Source organism: Octodon degus, unplaced genomic scaffold (assembly GCF_000260255.1).
Source record: "Octodon degus isolate 3935 unplaced genomic scaffold, OctDeg1.0 scaffold00035, whole genome shotgun sequence".
NCBI lineage: Eukaryota > Metazoa > Chordata > Mammalia > Rodentia > Octodontidae > Octodon > Octodon degus.
In genome coordinates this window covers 10,854,253-10,860,450 of record NW_004524611.1, presented here as the reverse complement: position 1 = coordinate 10,860,450, position 6,198 = coordinate 10,854,253, and positions in this window count along the sequence as shown.

Genomic DNA, 6,198 nt, shown 5'->3' with positions numbered 1-6,198 from the left:
GCAAAGCACAGGGACCGCGGTTCAATCCCCCAGCACCACATGCCATCCAGCCCCGCCCCCAGGTGGGCTGAGCTGGCCACACACACACACATACACACACACACACACACACACACACACACACACACACATAAATAAATAAAATAAATTTTAAAAAATTAAAAAAAAAAGGGTCATGTATTCTGTGATTGGGTTTATATGATCTACAAAGAAGAGGAAGATCCATAGAGACAAAAAGGAGGCTAATGGTTGGTAGGGACTGGGCAGGTGAAGGGATGGAAAGAGATGGATAGTGTGTAGGAATTTCTGTAAGAAGAACCGCTATAGTGAAAATAGCCATACTCCCAATATCTAATGCAATCCCAATAAAATAAATAGCCAAACTCTCAGATTTAACACAATTCCAATAAAAATATCATTAGACTACTTCACAGAACTAGAGAAAACTTCCTAAATTCATTTGGAACCAGTAGAGACCTAGAATAGCAAAGGCAATTCTGAACAAAAAGTGCAAGGCAGGGGACAACATAATCTGGGACTGAAATTATACTACAGAGCTACTGTGATAAAAACAGCATGGTACTGGCAGAAAAAGACCTTAAAAAGAAACAGATTAGAAGATGCAGAAACAACCACAGATGTATATATTGGGGGCGATATATTCAAAATAACTGGGTCAATTTGGCTGATTTGCTATCTCTATTGTGCAATTCAGCTTGATGCAGTTGTCCCATCTACCTAGAATGATTTTCTGTCACCATCATCTTCCAATATAGTGCTTCTATACTAAATATACTTATTTCCTGAGTTGAAGCAAAACATTAAAATGATTGGTTTTACATACAGGGCATATAACTAAAGTGGGAGTTGACCCCTAGTTTTCTTTGGTCTCAGCACTCTTCCCTTACTTGGAGGTTGGGGTAGCTGTAAGGGGACCACTAGTATGCTTCCCCCTTATGCACATCTAAGGCAGATCCCCCAGGGGCTGCTCTTCTCATATAGAACTCCAGGAAGGAAGATTTCAGATCTCGTAGTTATCCCATCCCACAGATCATATTCCCTTTGTGTTCACAGCCAGGAAATCCTCCCTCAATCCCAGGAAATCCCTTTTTCTCTTCCCTAAGCCCTCATCTTGTTCTATTTTCTATGTGAAAGAAGAACAGCTGTTTTTACCCCAGGAAGCAGCAATCCTTGAAATCTGTCTGCTCCAGTATGTTGTGTCAGACGTCTGAGAGTTAATTACCTCCCTGCAACTCCTACATCGATGCTGATGGGTGCAAAGCCAAGCTTGCCAGGCTTAGCATCACAAGAAGAGAAATCAGAAAGCAGGTTAAGGACCCCCTGGAGGGTCCTAACTTCACCCCACAGATCCTCAGACATTGCTCATTGCCCCTCCTTATCCCAAACTGGTGCTCTGGGCCCACCCATCACTGCCTCCCAGGTGCCCACATAGCCCCAGACACCCTCACATATGTACACAAATGCTTGGGGTTTCCTTTGTTTCCTCATCTGAGATCTCCTACCTATTCCTTCTCACCCTTGATCCACTTATTTCTTGTTGGGTGCATTAGAATGCTTTCTCCCTCTTGGTACAGACCTAAAGCCTTTTTTAAAAAATCACTTTAGCTCTTATCTGTTCTTTTTTCCATAGCCGGGGTTTCTCAGGACAGGTTTCCACAATAAATCCTTTCTTATACAGTCTTTAGTCTTTTTTTTTTTTTTCATGGTTTAGAGTGATTGAGAGAGGCAGAATCTGCATCCCTCATTATTGCCAAAAACTCAGTGACACCAAGGGAGTAATAAATATAGTGTGAGTGCTCTGTGAAGTTCTGCTAAAACGTGGCCAAGAATGATAAAATAAACCTGAGTAGCCAGCCTTAGCCTTGGGTTTCTTCTCACAAAATCTGATGACACTAGTGAGGCATTTAGCTGAAAGGAGATCCCAACTCCTTTCATAATAACATAAACACATCATAATGAATATATGACCTCATGTCAAGGTTAATTTTCTGTTGCTATAACAAAATACCTGAGGCTGGGTAATTTATAAAAAAATAAAATTTTATTTAGCTCAGAGTTCTAGGTGTTGAGGCATCCGAGAGCACGGTGCCAACATTTGGCAACGTTGTCTTGCTGCAGTGTAAGAAAGCAGAGGGTATCTCATGATGAGGCAGAGCAAGCACACCAGCTTGGATCTCTCTTCCTCTTCTTATATAACCACAGATGCCATCCTGAGGTCCCACCCTCATGACTTCATCTAACCATAATCACCTACCAAAGGCCCCACCTCCAAATGTGATCAACATATGACTTGGGGATTCAGTTTCTAACACTTTAAATTTGGGGGGATACATTCAAACTATAGCATCTAACTCTATAAAAAAATCAAAAATTACCATGAGAGTTTAGATTTTCTAACATATTTATAATAGTAAGAGACACATTGCCATGAATCTCCGCCAAAATGCATCCCCTCACTTCCAGCAGATTTAGCTTGTCCTGGCCACTTTCTGGAACAGTTCCCAGAAGATCTCTTTTGTGAGTGTTTCCCCCACCCCATGGCTTTACTGATTTACTAATTTACTTATTTACTTATTTTTTTGTTAGTGTATGTTTGCGGTACTTAATGATTACATTCACTGTAGGGAGTTAGTATATGTACACAATGCATCTTAATGTTTTTCATTTTCTTCCTCTCCCCTCCCCTTTCCTTTACAAAGTAGGACCAAAAATTGGGTGAATGCTTCTTCCAAAGTGCCATCCAAATAAAAAAGTTTGTATTTATGCAGTGGAATACTCTGCTATAAAAAGGATAAACTCGAGTCACTTGTAGAAAAATGGGTACACCTTGAGATCATTATATTGAATGAAATAAATCAGACAATCAAGCTTAACTATTAAATCATTTCCTCTATATGAGAAATAAATTACAGAACCAAATAGAAGATAATAGGAAACAAGAAGATAGATCTTTTGCAAAAGAGAAACGAACTAAGAGATAGAGGGAAAAGGGTTGGAAATGGGATGAAGTACAAGACAGGGGGTGAAAGAAATGAATATGTGTCCTGTACATGTACTAACTTCTCACAACAAATGTAATCATTATGCACTGCAAATACATAAGACACATGTGTTATGGCTTGTAGCTAGTTGGTCCCCCAAAGCCGCATGCACTCATAGGTGGAGCTTTGGATCTAAGGTGTTTGATATTGGTATTAAAGGTGTGTGGCTCTGGATTAGTCCACTCACTGGTTTAGTACAGACCTGTGCATGGGCAATATAAAGCCCCATTCTAAGTGTGGGTGGAACTAATCAATAGGCTTATAAACTGGATGGAATAGAAGAAAAAAAAAAAAAGGCTCACTGCTGCTGCTGTTGCTTCTACTGTTTCCTGCCTGCCCTGCCTTGGACTGTTTCTCCTCTGTAATTCCCCTCTGCCATGTCACCCTCTCTTGGACCTGACTATGTACTGAAGCCTGTAAAAACTGTGAATGAAAATAAACCTTTGCTGATTTCACTTGTGAGTGTTGGATGTTTTGTCTCAGCAAGGAGAAAGTAACTGAGACACATATACTAATAAATAAAATGTTATGTCATTTCCCGTTTATCTTGTTCACTAGATCTGGCATTATGTACCTTCTAGCTCTTCCCAGTAGTCAACATAACAGTGAAAGGGAAATGCTTTGAACTGTTCCACGACACTGATGAAGCCACATCAGTGCAACTGTACACAAAGAAAGAACATCTGGAACTACTTCAGAAAGTGGCAAATGATGGGATAAGTGTGTTCAAAGTAAGGTGGAGTGAGGGGGATTAAAAGTAAGTCTCTTACACTGTAATAATGTTTTAAATTTAAATATGCATGATGTTTTTTAATCCAACCTCATACAATGTTCTAGTATGTATGGTTCATAAATTTTTAAAGGTAAATTATAAAAAACTATTAACCATTGATCATTCTGGGTCCCAAGCTAGTCATTATCACTACTGAGGTGCTAAAGCCTTTTGAGGACTTGAATCTACATAATGTTGACCTCTGTTATCCCTGTGGTCCCTTCATGGACCATACAAAATCTCCACTCAGCTTGTATCAGTCAGAGTTTAGTAAAGAAACAGATAAAACAAAATATGCAAATATACAAGAAATTACAAGATTGGTTTACAATGGTCGGCCACAGAGTTGAATGAGGAAGCGTGTAGAGGTGTCAGCACACTGGACGCTGAAGGGTCCAGTCCAAGGTGTGGAGCCCACTGCAGTGTTCCGTGTAAGTCTTTATCAGGAGGCCGATGGGTCTGCAGTGGAAGCCTGAATAATCTACCCTGGAAGGTTGAAGAATCCCAGGCAGAAGCCAAACAATCTGTGCCAGAAGCCAGGAGATGACATCTAAGCTGCAAGAAAAGACCAGAACCTCTCAGAAGAGCCAGCAATCAGTCCTTCTTCATTTCCCTTTTTATTGTATGCAGGCTCCTGTTCTGGGGAATGGGGTCCTTTACACCCATGTTATCTCATGCCTGTGCCCTCCTGTTGCACAGGTTTAGGATATTAACAAAGTAAGATCCTGGACCCTGCTGAATCACTTAAACTTCTAAACTTCCCAAATTGACACAATGAACAACATCCTAGACAGGTAAGGGCATGTCCTCTACACCCCAGCATGTAGAACTGCTGAGTTACTTAGTTAAGCTTTTAGACTTATTAAATTGGTGCACTGTATCAACCATTACACAGCAAATGGAACATCATCTGGGATACCAGATCCCAGTCTCCAAGCCCACCTTACATAGTCCCCCTATAGGGGATTTGTGATCCTCCATAATAGGTCTAGAGCTGGGAACTGGCAAATAGGACCTCAAGTAAGGTTTTGACCATTCCATAGCCAAGAGAAGGCATAACCTGATGGTCTCATATGCAACAGCACTTAATGGGGGAGGGGTCCCCCAGTGAGCCAACAAAGCTTTCCTATATCACCAACTTGGGCAATTACTTACTGTTTTGCAATTAAATTGGCTCAGGAAAATGGAATCATTACTGTGAGGAGTAGCTAACCAGCAAAGGGCAAAAGTGTGCTCTCAGCCATATGGCAGGCAATTCCCAGTGATGTCAACAGAAAATTGCACATGAGTAACTGCGAGGCAAGCTCCATTCCTGGGAGAGGCCCTGAAGTTTTACTGTCACAAAGGGAAGCGGTAAAGTGTAGGGGCCAAGTGAGGCTGTGTAAAGCCATCGTTTTCATACAAACACAGGCAGACCTTCTGGGTCAAGTTGACCAATACCACAAAGTCCATAGAACTGATTTGCCTGTTCTTACTTAGCCAATAACTAATGATATGTGAATAGATTTTTAAATTAAAATATAGACTAAAATTAAAATAAACATAAAAGCATTATTTCCAATTATCTAATAAAATATGTATTTGTGGAATTAAAATTGTTCCAGCACATATTCCTGCCCACTCCTCACACACACACACACACACACTCATTTGTAAAATTTCTTTTGGCAATGAAGATTCTACAAAAATCAAAAAGACACTCAAGAATAACATTTTAAGATAGTAAATAAAGATTGTCAATGGTGCTGAACAAAATACAGAAGGAAGGCATAAGGTCTGAAATGCAAAGTCTACCACTGTAGGGTCTACATGAAAGGTCATTGATAAGAGAGAGACCACAAGGACAGAAATAAAGACAGAGGATGTCCCTGTTAAGTATTGCCTCTTCCTCAGCAAGGTTGTAAAGGACCATCTTAGAGCTAACCCTGTCATCAGCCTCTTCTCAGTGACAGCCTCTAGGTTCTCAGGGGATGAACTGGCATCAGGTCACCAGCTAGCACCAGCAACCCTGACCTGAGCACTAACCTCAGCTGGATCCCACAAGCACATTACTAAGATTTGTAGTATCTGAACAAAGTAAAAGTGATTTCTCAGTCAAAACAATCTCCAGGGAGATAGATCAGTAGAATAAGTACTTGCCTGGCAAGTACAGGGTCCTGAGTTCAATCCTTGGTACAAAAAAAAAAAAAAAAAAAAAAAAATCTCGCGGCTTTTTTACAAAGGCTGGAAGTGTATATAAAGTCAGGAAAAAGATAATGCATCTCCTTTGTATTTTCCTTTTGCAGCTTCCTAGTATATGATTGCTTCATCAGTTCCATAAGAAGGAGGGTCATCAAAGAGAAGAATGTGGATTTATTTGGGAGG